We start from the raw sequence: 13,979 nt of genomic DNA on the forward strand, positions 1-13,979 counted from the left end.
GAAATTTCAATAAGCTAGATTTTCCACTAAGACGCTGTTTGTTTAAGACAAATCAAGACTGAAACACAAACGTATAACCTATAAAAACATCCCGGCAGATTCCCTCCGTACGTTTCATCCGTCCGTCGGGAGTTTTGAACAACGATCGCTGGTGAAACGAGGAGCGATGGGAGCCGAAAAAGAACAGACAAACAGAACAAGAGCAGCACGATTCACACGCTCACCCACTTACTCATTCAATCAACACTCAGTCACTTAATTTGCAGTTATCTTTCATTCCTAATCATCTCGCGTTTCAGCACCCACCAGCTGGCTCCACACACACACACACACACACACACACACACACACACACACACACACACACACACAGATTCAGTGGGTTGGTTAGCCGCTAGAGTTTTGTCACTGTCGATACGACGGTGACGCAAGACGGCCAGCTGTGGTGCGAGCGGCGGTGGCGGCGGCGGCGGCAGCATCAGCAGCAGCTTTCAAGGGAGCTGCAGTGACGTCGGCCACCTCTGCGTTCCAACTCTCCTGTCTTTTCATCCCTTTGTTTGGACTTCTCTCTTTTTGTTCTGACCATTTTGAACAGAGTGTGGACGGCCTCCTCTTCCTTACTGTCGTCTTTTGCAGTGTAGACACACCGTGGAGACAGAGGAGGGCAGCAGCCTGTTGTAGCAGCTGAACAGAAAGACTGGCCGGAGGATGGAGACATGTTGGAACAAGCTGGTTTCAAACTAAACTCAAACTCCAGCTAAAAACCCTTGTTCTCTGTGCACCGTTCTTACACTACAAGTTAACTTACATCGTACATAATTTAAAACACTGCTGCAGAATATTATGTTTCATCAAGAGCAGTATATGAGTCATACATTTGAAGAGCACAACACATCTATAAGATACTTCTTTTTCAATATAGATGGGTAATTAATTAATGGGTAAGTAATACATGGTTCCTTGGTGACGCAATGCTTCAGGCCGTCTTAACAAGAAGACAAGGGACCTAAAATAAAAGGGAGGGTCATTACGTCACCCAGTGAAAACTTTGAAACCCAACATAAATCTGTCACATGACTTCTGATGAGGAAACGCCCCTAGAAAATGAAAAACTGCACATAACAGAGAAGGTTAACGACTGATTTTTTCCCCCCCAAATGATTGACAGGGCTGATTTCTGCTAATGAGATGGCACCGAAACTATTAACAGCAGCACAAACACAAGCCTTTCCTCCACAAGTGTAAAGAAAAGGAACAATATGTCGGTGGTTAGCTAATTCTCTGAAGTGTGAGCATTTCCTCATCACCTCATCAAGTCATACGACATGGATATGTTGGGTTTTAGTGTGTTTCTCCGTGCATCTCCAACATATCTGTCACCACTGTAACATTACGACCCTTCCTTCTTTGTTGAGTTCCTCGGAGGAAGATAGTCGATAATGAGTCTCGTCCAAAACTGAAGTGTCGGTCGGCTGTCTGATGACCCAACGCTGAGACTCGACAATTGGCTGTCTTTCTCCAGGAAGTTAGATTTTGGTGCTTTGAGCAGTCGGGAACACAAAAGAGTAATTGTGATTTGTCTCAGTAATTTGTCGCTCTCCACCTGTTGCATTTATTTGTGACTAAATGGAGAAGACTGTTTTTGTTCAGGAACCCTTCAACACCAAGTTGTCCGAATGTTTTATAGAAGGTATAGATAGCTGTTTCACACAGGTGTGGTCATGAATAATAAAAACGTACACACAGAAACACAGAAAACTTCAAAGATATTCTGGCAAAGTCAGATATACCCGGTGTAGTTTCTGAGTTAGAGAAATGGGGAGACACAGCTGTGTACCAACAAAATCAGGGAAGAAGAAGAAGAAGAGGACGAAGGCTGCCAGACAGCAACGCAATGCAGGTTTCAACATTTTCCTATTTTTTTGTGTAGGAAATGCATTCAACACATTTGTGTGGCCTCGAGGAAACACACAAATTGGTTTTGCTGAGACTGAATGTAAATATTAAGATTATTTGTTTACATAAATCAATCCCAAGAGCTTCTTTTAAAAATCCCTGTGAAAATAAATTCCCATCTCAAGTAAAAACAGCATAAAAGAATATTTACATCTCTGCATGTTGATATTCTCACAGTTCATATTTGCAGCAAAACAATAAGTTAAAATGTCTTGAAATATGCGGATAGTTTCATTTAAGATGTGTAAAATCTCCCTTATTTTGCATTTGTAATATTTTGGAGGAAGGCCACTATGATTTCTACAGAAGCCGTGAACAGCCATGGATTTTTCTTATTTTTTAGGCGCTGTTATCTTATAAGGACTTCTCGTTATTTCGGTATAACACATGTTGTTTTCTCGTGATACGGACTTGTTATCTCGTTATCTCGATATAATACACTTTGTTTTCTCGTGATAAGGATTTATTATCTCGTTATCTCGATACAACAAATGTTGTTTTCTCGTGATACGGACTTGTTATCTCGTTATCTCGATATAACAAATGTTGTTTTCTCGTGATAAGGACTCGATATAATACACTTTGTTTTCTCGTGATAAGGACTTATTATCTCGTTATCTCGATACAACAAATGTGTTTTCTCGTGATACGGACTTGTTATCTCGTTATCTCGATATAATACACTTTGTTTTCTCGTGATAAGGACTTATTATCTCGTTATCTCGATACAACAAATGTGTTTTCTCGTGATACGGACTTGTTATCTCGTTATCTCGATATAATACACTTTGTTTTCTCGTGATAAGGATTTATTATCTCGTTATCTCGATACAACAAATGTTGTTTTCTCGTGATACGGACTTGTTATCTCGTTATCTCGATATAATACACTTTGTTTTCTCGTGATAAGGATTTATTATCTCGTTATCTCGATACAACAAATGTTGTTTTCTCGTGATACGGACTCGATATAATACACTTTGTTTTCTCGTGATAAGGACTTATTACCTCGTTATCTCGTTACAACAAATGTTGTTTTCTCGTGATACGGACTTGTTATCTTGTTATCTCGATATATTACACTTTGTTTTCTCGTGATAAGGACTTATTATCTCGTTATCTCGATACAACAAATGTGTTTTCTCGTGATACGGACTTGTTATCTCGTAAACTCGATATAATACACTTTGTTTTCTCGTGATAAGGACTTATTATCTCGTTATCTCGATACAACAAATGTGTTTTCTCGTGATACGGACTTGTTATCTTGTTATCTCGATATAATACACTTTGTTTTCTCGTGATAAGGACTTATTATCTCGTTATCTCGATACAACAAATGTGTTTTCTCGTGATACGGACTTGTTATCTCGTTATCTCGATATAATACACTTTGTTTTCTCGTGATAAGGACTTATTACCTCGTTATCTCGATATAATACACTTTGTTTTCTCGTGATAAGGATTTATTATCTCGTTATCTCGATACAACAAATGTTGTTTTCTCGTGATACGGACTTGTTATCTCGTTATCTCGATATAATACACTTTGTTTTCTCGTGATAAGGACTTATTATCTCGTTATCTCGATATAATACACTTTGTTTTCTCGTGATAAGGACTTATTATCTCGTTATCTCGATACAACAAATGTGTTTTCTCGTGATACGGACTTGTTATCTCGTTATCTCGATATAATACACTTTGTTTTCTCGTGATAAGGACTTATTATCTCGTTATCTCGATACAACAAATGTGTTTTCTCGTGATACGGACTTGTTATCTCGTTATCTCGATATAATACACTTTGTTTTCTCGTGATAAGGACTTATTATCTCGTTATCTCGATACAACAAATGTTGTTTTCTCGTGATACGGACTTGTTATCTCGTTATCTCGATATAATACACTTTGTTTTCTCGTGATAAGGATTTATTATCTCGTTATCTCGATACAACAAATGTTGTTTTCTCGTGATACGGACTCGATATAATACACTTTGTTTTCTCGTGATAAGGACTTATTACCTCGTTATCTCGTTACAACAAATGTTGTTTTCTCGTGATACGGACTTGTTATCTTGTTATCTCGATATATTACACTTTGTTTTCTCGTGATAAGGACTTATTATCTCGTTATCTCGATACAACAAATGTGTTTTCTCGTGATACGGACTTGTTATCTCGTAAACTCGATATAATACACTTTGTTTTCTCGTGATAAGGACTTATTATCTCGTTATCTCGATACAACAAATGTGTTTTCTCGTGATACGGACTTGTTATCTTGTTATCTCGATATAATACACTTTGTTTTCTCGTGATAAGGACTTATTATCTCGTTATCTCGATACAACAAATGTGTTTTCTCGTGATACGGACTTGTTATCTCGTTATCTCGATATAATACACTTTGTTTTCTCGTGATAAGGACTTATTACCTCGTTATCTCGATATAATACACTTTGTTTTCTCGTGATAAGGATTTATTATCTCGTTATCTCGATACAACAAATGTTGTTTTCTCGTGATACGGACTTGTTATCTCGTTATCTCGATATAATACACTTTGTTTTCTCGTGATAAGGACTTATTATCTCGTTATCTCGATATAACACATGTTGTTTTCTCGTGATAAGGACTTATTATCTCGTTATCTCGATACAACAAATGTTGTTTTCTCGTGATACGGACTTGTTATCTCGTTATCTCGATATAATACACTTTGTTTTCTCGTGATAAGGACTTATTATCTCGTTATCTCGATATAACACATGTTGTTTTCTCGTGATACGGACTTGTTATCTCGTTATCTTGATATAATACACTTTGTTTTCTCGTGATAAGGACTTGTTATCTCGTTATCTTGATATAATACACTTTGTTTTCTCGTGATAAGGATTTATTATCTCGTTATCTCGATACAACAAATGTTGTTTTCTCGTGATACGGACTTGTTATCTCGTTATCTTGATATAATACACTTTGTTTTCTCGTGATAAGGACTTATTATCTCGTTATCTCGATACAACAAATGTTGTTTTCTCGTGATACGGACTTGTTATCTCGTTATCTCGATATAATACACTTTGTTTTCTCGTGATAAGGATTTATTATCTCGTTATCTCGATACAACAAATGTTGTTTTCTCGTGATACGGACTTGTTATCTCGTTATCTTGATATAATACACTTTGTTTTCTCGTGATAAGGACTTATTATCTCGTTATCTCGATATAACACATGTTGTTTTCTCGTGATACGGACTTGTTATCTTGTTATCTCGATATAATACACTTTGTTTTCTTGTGATAAGGATTTATTATCTCGTTATCTCGATACAACAAATGTTGTTCTCTCGTGATAACAAATTAATTTATTTCGTTATCTCCAGACAACAAAGATCTGCTGCTGCTTCAGTTAATGTAAAGTAAATATAGGCTAACGTTAACTTAGCAATATAATGTGAAACGTAATTAAACGTTTATCAATTCATTTAATACTACGTAACACATTATTAATTAATTCATTATCGCGAGAAAACAGTCTTTGTTAAATAACTGGTTATCACAAGATAACAGTGCATAAAAAAAAGAAATATCCATGGATGTTCTCGGCTTCCATAGATTTCCATTTCTTAGTAACTTAAATATTATTTTGTGAAAGTAGTTTTGACAGTTTTTTGACAAATGATTCTTGCTTCAGTAAATAAAAAGGGAACATTTTTCTCTACCACATTTTCTTTTGTTCATTTTTATAATTTTATCAAGTGGTCCTGTGGATTTTTTTTCTGAGTGTCAATTCAAATGGTATTGAACTGAAAAGGTCCGTTTTATTTCAACTTCGACATCTTTTTATTTAAAGTAGGGGGTTTAAACTTTTTACTTCTGACTCCAAGATGGTGAAAGCCATAAACTCAATGCTTCATAATGGTTTCGACGGTTTACATTTCGTCCAACACCATGAATGTCTTCCATGACCGCAGGTTTTTCACCTGCAGCCGCATCGTACAACCTAGTTTGTTTAAAGCTCACTGAGACCTTTTAATGTGACCTTAACTGGAGAAAACACAGCCAGTGTTGGTGCCTAACTTTAATATCACAGGAACACAAAGTCTGGTACTCTGCAGTCCCCAAAGGCTCCAAACGAGAATGGAAACACACCCACAAACACAACATGACGCCCAACTGGATGCACCACAGAGCATACACAAATAATTTTGTCCTAGACCGCTTTAGATAATTATCTCTCGCTGCAGGGCAAACCGGAGATATTCAGCAAATAACACTTAAAGAAAAAAAGAAAGTGGGTGGATTCTTTTATTGGACTAATGCAGTTAGCGAAAGAGCAGCAAAAAGCAGCAGTGTGTAATTAAGTTGTAATGTGTAGACAATAAAAATGCAAATGCGCGTGAGCACACGAGGGTCGATTCGGAGGTTGAGAGCTTCAGGGATTGATCCCCTTCCACCGTGAAGGTCAGGGTCCCACAGGGTATCGATCACATAGGATGTCAGACCTCTCTCCCCTCTACGCTGCCAAATGAGTTTACTGCATTCAATAAAAATATCATATGTTCCTGCACACACTGTGAGAGTAGGTGAAGTAAGAGGATGAGTCTCAGTGTCTTCTGTTGATGTTTGACGATCAACAGGCGAACTGCACTTCTATATGTGTAACATCATCCACGTTTTTGTGTTAATATATTAAATGTACACACTCTGGAATTCACACATTCTTTTAATATATGAAGGGATTGAATTGAAGCTAAAAAATGAGGTGTTAGCCTTCTTAAACCTGCATTAACTGATTTTCTTTGGGCCACTTGGGGGCAGTAAAACAAGCTGTAACACAACATTGGCGTTAAATTGGCTGACGGCTTGATTTCCAAGGTCCAGGTCTCTACGGCCTCGTGAATCGGGAGCTTTTCAGTAGTGAAGCGTCATGCTTACCTATCGCTGAATTGCTCAGGTTGTGTTTATTTTGTACTTTGGGTGAGTAAGCTACATAGTTAAACCTGTGTTTGCATGTTTTAAGTGTTTTTAGTGTTGTTTCATTCTCCTTTGAGCTCTGTTTTTGGTCTCAACCCGCACAGATGCATGAAAGCAGTTTATTACGACTCATTATTTATGTTTCTTGTCTGGTCTTGATCTCCAGCAGCTGTAGTAAGATGATACTTCACCACTCGGCCACTGTAGGTTTACATTCATTCCTTTCTCAGGAACATTTCTCAGCTAGACAAATTGGTGGAGAATGCGAGTTTTTCAGCGTAGACTCTTCTGTACTCATTTTGTTTATATATCTAGATCAGTGTGGTCAGAACTTAATGAAGTTACGACCTTGATAGCGCGACCCAAATGGTTTGAATCGTGCTGCCGTTAGACGGCAGAACTTTAAAATGATGGTTTGAATGGTGAATTATTATCAGATTTGGCAGCTGTGACGTCTAGACGAGCAACGTCGTACTAATGGAGCACTTACCGAAATGAAAATGCCAAAATAAAATATCATACATTAGTCATCTATCAATGACGCTGTGAAAACAAATTGGCTTTTTTAGATTTGAAGAGAAGAACATGTTAGCCAGTTCCAGTCAGAAGAACAGACGCTGCCGAATTTCCAGCCTTTTGTTATCACAGTTTCTTTGGAAACTGCCACCAGCTAAAGGGGAGAGAAATGACTTTCAGCCATTTAGTGCGTCTGTCTCCATCTGAGTGGAGAATGGGATGGTGCAGCCTCGGGAATCATCCTGTCACAACAAAGCTCTCGTGCTACTTTTAATGTTTTGACATGAAATAGTGACAGCCATCCGGTCCGCCCATGCCTCGCTTTTTCCTGGTCATCATCTCCTGCTCATCTCCTTTTTTTTCCCCCCTAATCTGCAAAAACACCTCCAGTATGAGCGAGTGGGAGGTGGGAGCAGAGGGGAGGTGGGGTGTTGTAATAGCAATGGATCCATTTTTATATGAAAGCCGACACTCAATGCCACATGGGAAGGGCAGCTTTCTGGAGGGAGGTAATGGTTTCTTCTCTCCTTCCGCCTCTCCCCGAGGTGGGCCGAGTGTAAATTACATCCAGCTCGGCCTCTGCACAGTCGAGACCAGAGCTGGCTTTCGCCCGCCGCCCACAATTCCCTTTTCTACTCATCACCAGTTAGATCCCGAGAGATATTCCCATCCTGCTTCGGCACAAAGGGACATATCAGAGAGGGAATAACTTACGTGGTGATGCTATCTTATCTCTTTCCTCGGGAACACTCCAGCTGCAGCCGTGCATCCTCAACTTCGATTTAGCCACCGTATGTTTTGGGAGACTCGACAGCACTTTGCAGAAGCAAGGAGGGAAGCGGGGGTACGAAGGCAAGGCTGGAAATGCAAACAGCAACCCTCCAGATTCACTTAAGTCAGATTGAAAGTGTCAGAACAGCTTGGATGGAAGGCAGAGCAGAGCAAGGGGAGAAAAATGGCTGGCAGACTGTGTTTCATGGCCTGTCAGGTCAGGGCACATTATCCCCTGGCCATACTGGTTCTCATTAGCCCCCTGATGTGCTGTGAAGCCCTGCCTGCCTGCCTGCCACGCAACGGCAAAGCCCTGAGTTGGGCTGAGGTGGCACCTTGGCCCAGCTTGGCACCGAGACGATGCTGAGATCGGACAGGTGGAAAGAGAAGGAACGCGGGACGGGGGAATCGCACCCAAAGGTCACCACAAAGTTTTGACTTGAAGCTCTCTTACTCTGCTGCTAAATAAAGATTGGGTTACGAGCAGAACGTGGAGTGATTTAAGTCTTGTCAGAGTATTTTCATAATTTTGTGTTGGCAGATCAGAGCGGACTGTACCAGGTCTGTCCTCGTGTAAATCATTATGTGATGCTCATGAGTTTTTTTTTCCATAATGGTACTAACAAGCTGTGTACTTGTTGGAAGACTACACCTTTTGTAAAAGTGCTTTAGTGCCGTTAAACATACTTAAAATCGAGGGAAAATACTACGAGTCCTCAGGATTGGAATTGAAACACCTGCTCAAACTAGCTCACTTGACGTGCCAGATGGTTTGTTAAACAGAACCATCTGGAAAGGTGCCGCTAAAAAACTGTTTGGGAAAAAAAGGGGGCAGGCGCTTTCAAAAAAATACTTGGCAGACGAATTGATGAACCATCTGTCTGTCACGGGCTGATTAAAACCAATAACATCAACAATATTCGAGCGCTGCCACCGGCAGTCAGTCAGTGAATCAAACTGTCAGGGTTGCAAAAAAAAAAAGAAAAAAAGATGAGGATCCAAAGACACGTATGGCAGCGATCTCCAAAATCTAAAGTCAAAAAACAGGTTGGGGAAAGAAGCACAATCCAGACGCACTGGTAACACATGTATGAATCCGAAAACATGAGGAGCAACTCGGAGACACCAGGAACAAAACAGACGAAGTGACAGTGTGTCAGGGAACAACACGGGCTGAAACACAAACTGGACTAACGAGGAAGTGAAGTACAGGCGGAGAGACACTGGGAACAGGGCAGTGCTAACGAGGCTGATGTGAGACAGGAGCACAGGAACACAAGGCGAGCTTCAACTACAAAACAAAACAGGACGTCAACAAGGCATCATGACACAAACTCCTCATGACCTTCACTGCTTTTCTTTTGATGAAACAGCAGATGCTAAAACAGCTAAGCTAACCTCTTGAGTCGCTTCTCTTGCAGGTCTCTCAATTTGCAAGATCACATGATAGAGTGAACTTGTGAATCCAAGGGTTTTGGTTTTTTTTTAAATTACTAAACACGCTGCACATGTGTTAGGCTTCTGGTAGAAAGTCTTCCTGTGTAATCATCTTAATCAATTCATACGACAAGGGCGTCGTATTGGTCTACACAGAGCAGAACCTCGGTAATACACAAAACAGCAGCTTATCACAAGAGGTGTCGCCATCATTATAAATAGAAAACTTGCAGATTATTACTTTAACATGCGAGTTAACATTTAATGAATGCGTAAGCAGCAGAGCAGGAGGCGTGACACGTCTCACAGGGGAGAACAGGGGAGGGAGAGGACGAGCGGCGTCTCTGGGGCGGCCTGCACTGCTGCACACACAGATGGGCAGGAAGCAGCGAAGGGAGGACGAGTCTCACGCGTCCTCGTGCGCCGTGTTTACATGCAGCGAAGTCACTCTGTTAATGTCGGCTCGATGCTCAGAGAAACTTCTTTAACAAGGGGCGAGAGACTTCTGCTGGAGAAGAACCTGATTTCTTGGCCTTTTTATGCACTCCAACAGTATTTTAACATTTTTTTTTTTTTTTTTTGTATGGGCATGAAAAATTTCAGACAGATTGTGATAGCAGTACAGAGAGGAAAGGAAGAACATCCAAAGTTTGACTGGAGCTAATTAACTCAGTCAGCTCAACAGTAGGCCATCTGCAAAAATTCAAACATTTGTGCACACACGAGAAAAAACTGTGTGCTCTACTAATACAGAGCTGATATTTCAGGATTAAGAAACGCTACACATGGGACCACAAATTAAAGAACAAAGCAACATAAGGTGATTAATAAGATGTTGGGCCACCATGAGCCACCAGAGGAGCTTTAGCCATCAAGTCTCTCATCTGTTTGTGTTTTAATTCACTCTAAAGTTAAAAATGGGGGGAAATCTGACATTGATCATGCATGGACACATCACAAGTCTCATAAATTTAAGCCGGGGGAGCCAATGTAATAAGATTATTTATTTTTTTCTTGTTTCATTCTCCCAATATGTTGAAAAAACTCCAGCTTAACTCCCCAAAAACTCCAATTTCTTTTCCCTGTTTTTTTCTCCTTGTCACGTGTGCTGACGTAAGATGGAACCAATGAATTTCAACCAATAATATCAATCCATCAATCTATCTTCGACTGTAAACTGTGAGTGCAGGGCAAATATTTGACGATTAAACACAAACCCTCTGTGATCTACAAAGTTTCCTAAAAAACAGACGGCTTTACTTATTGCTAAAGTGCTGCTCATTTAGCCAATGCAGCTAAATATGTGATCGTATTCTGCTGTAGAACCACTTTATGATGTGGTTTGGTTAGATTCTGGTACAGTCATGGTTACGATACTGTGTGTGACCATGTGTTTGAGGTTTGTCAGTGATGGTGGTCGGGCATGAGAAGGTTTTTTATTATAGTGTTTCCTGCCTTAACCTGTTTTAACACCTTTTGTAGGAATTAAAGGAAGAAGTGACAAAAATAAACCAAGGCAGCCGTCTGTGTACTAAAGATTTAATTGTTTCATGTCTCTTTTCGATATCGTCTGACGCATGAGCTGCAGTTTGGACGAGTAAAGTCGTGTCTGAATGTGTCGCCGGCCTGATTCGAGAAGATGGTGGCATCTGAAAAATAAACAAGTGGCAATCGTAATCCAAACTCCGTCACTTTACCCCACCGATCTAAGCCTCCCCAGCAGCGTCAATAAGAAGCTGCAAAGAGACAAACGCAGGGCTGGCAAGCTAATCCAGGGATCACATTGTGAATCGTAAATGCGTGTCCGCTCTCCCCCTCCTCTCTCATCTCCACAGCCAGACGGAAATAGCCGGCTTTGGTGCTGCCATAATTTTTGCCTCTCTCCTCCTTGCACTCCCTGTTCGTCCCCTTTCATTTCAAAGCAGGGGGGAGCTGAAGTTATTGCATGTGACACACTCGGGAGAGAGAGAGAAAAAAAAAAGGATGGGCGGGGGGGAGAGAATTGCATTACACCACAAAAGTCGAATGGCATGGGAGCAGGATGAGATGTATCTCCCGCTGCTTAATAACAGTGGAATTATTTAAAATAGAAGCAGCAGCGGCGGCGGAATATTTCTAAATCTATATTTAGATTGGGAGTGATGCGTCTCACCCTCGCAGCCGCAGCTCATGTGGGATTCGCGGGTGGTGGTGGTGGTGATGGAGGAGGGGGGGGAGACATGGAGATGCATCAGGGCGGAGATCAATCTAGCGTGCCGCACAGAGCCGTGCACGAAGATGCTGTTTTCACACGATCGGGCCGGGATGTGTTATCAAAGTCCTGCGCACGGTGACCGTTTCAGCATCACAGCATCGGAATAATCTGAGTGAATTTCAATCAAGCGTTGAGGGAGGGATTTTAAAAGAGTGAGCTACAAAGTTAACTTCCCTTTTGTAGAAATCTTTTTATAAGCGGGCTATTTTTAGCAGCCGGTGCCATCATCGCTTACACCAGCTGGATACAGAATCACCAACCAATAACCTGACTCCCAGCTCGCTTTCACTCTGCAAATTCCAAACATTATTACTTTCCAGGACCTTGTCGCAGCAAATTGCATTGATTAGCCGGCTCTAAATCAGTTGGCTTTAATTACATTTACCCTGCATTGCTTCGCTAAGCATATAGCTGCACATGATTGCAAGTAAATTGCAATTAGCCGATGCCCCCGAGCGCCCGGGAGGAAGACATAATGGCAGATTCATGTAAATCAGTGATACGTGGGTGTCGGACAGAGTCTGGTCATCATGCAGGAATAATGAGGTGCTGCACAAGTTGGAAAACAATGCATCTCTCGTTTAATTGATGCAAAATTACATGGATGGATTTTCGCTGATTATAAGTTATTGTCTCCACATGGTGCGGCTCAGTTACACTGTTTGTTCTTCCAGCCAATAAATGAAGAGTCTCAGTCTCACATGAAGCTTGTTGGAGTTTTCATTGATTGTTTCCTCTATAATAAGACATCCGCTGGTTTTAGCCACTGCGTGTTTATACAACATCACACTTTTAACCTTTCACCACCTACTGCTCTGCCTGCAGGACTCCGCCATTCTGTTAAACTTCATGAGAGCTGGTATGAAAAGTTTTATCAACATAAACATGTGATATGCGTATTGATCGATGAGATTTTTGTCTTGTCGATCATCATTTTCAAAAAGAAAGACATTCATGTTATAGTAGGTAAGGAAATTATATAATATTCAACAGTAAGTAGGGTTGTAACTGATGATTATTTCCATCATAAGGTCATTTTATAATCATTTCCTCAATATCTTAATATCTTTGTTAATAGGTTAATAGTTAAATTGTTTGTTTAATGCAACTAGTGTTGCGATATACCAGTATTGACGAAATTAAATATTGATGCCATATTATCATTCAAATACAATAAATAATAAATATAATCCAGTGCTTCTTAAATTATCTTCCCATTCTCGCTTTGTCATAGTATGTGCTGGTCATAAAACCAAGAAATAAATGAGCATCGTCGCACTTCTGTTTTCCCTGTCTTCTTCAGTACACCGCCAAAAATAAGGTTAAACACTAACCGCGATAATCCACAATCTTTTGTCGAGGGAACCGTTTTGACACTAACTTCCAGGTTAGCCTACAAAATCCCTGAAGCACGCGATGCACCGTAACGCCAGCATTACTAGCTTGCTAGCAACTGTAGGAGGAGATGGCATATGACAGCAAAGCACAGTTTTTGTGGATTATGTAAGAGATTAATATGACTGATAGCATATTTTGGCCTCAGTAATATTGTAAGTAATTTCTAATATTGTTATAGGAAAAAACAACAAAAAAAACATCTGAAACTGGAGGATGTTTGACATTTTTGCTCGATACATACACAATGAAATGACTCCTACGTTTAGCTCTGAGAAATATTCCATTTGTTTAATTAAAATCCCCGAACGTGAGACGGATGTCAAAAGGTTAATGGCAAATTCTAGGATCATGACTTTGAAGATTAAAATACACACATTTCATTAAAGTGACCTGTTTGATGGAGAAGCTGAACAAGTCCCACATTGATAAAAGCCAAGCGTATGAATTAAGATTAGTAAAACTCTGAAAAGGTCGAGGAGTTTTGCTCGGTGCGACGGTCTGAATGAATGCCGTCTGCATGCAGCAGCGTGAGCGGCCGGTCAACAGATGGTCGTGTTGACAGGCTGCTGGGTTCATGGACCAGCTCTGTGTACAGTTAGCAGGGGGTCACCGACCAGCCCTGGGATGTTTGTCTCTGTCGCTCCCGTTATATCTCACGCAC

At 40.4% G+C, this 13,979-nt stretch overlaps 1 protein-coding gene across 2 annotated transcripts in view; it reads right to left on the bottom strand.

Moving 5' to 3' along the window:
- Nucleotides 1-13,979, bottom strand: part of gpr158a (G protein-coupled receptor 158a) — a 72,378-nt gene that overhangs the window by 19,872 nt on the left and 38,527 nt on the right. The gene's annotated exons all lie outside the window — the stretch shown is intronic.

Source organism: Acanthopagrus latus, chromosome 19 (genome assembly GCF_904848185.1).
Source record: "Acanthopagrus latus isolate v.2019 chromosome 19, fAcaLat1.1, whole genome shotgun sequence".
In the NCBI taxonomy this organism is placed as follows: Eukaryota; Metazoa; Chordata; class Actinopteri; order Spariformes; family Sparidae; genus Acanthopagrus; species Acanthopagrus latus.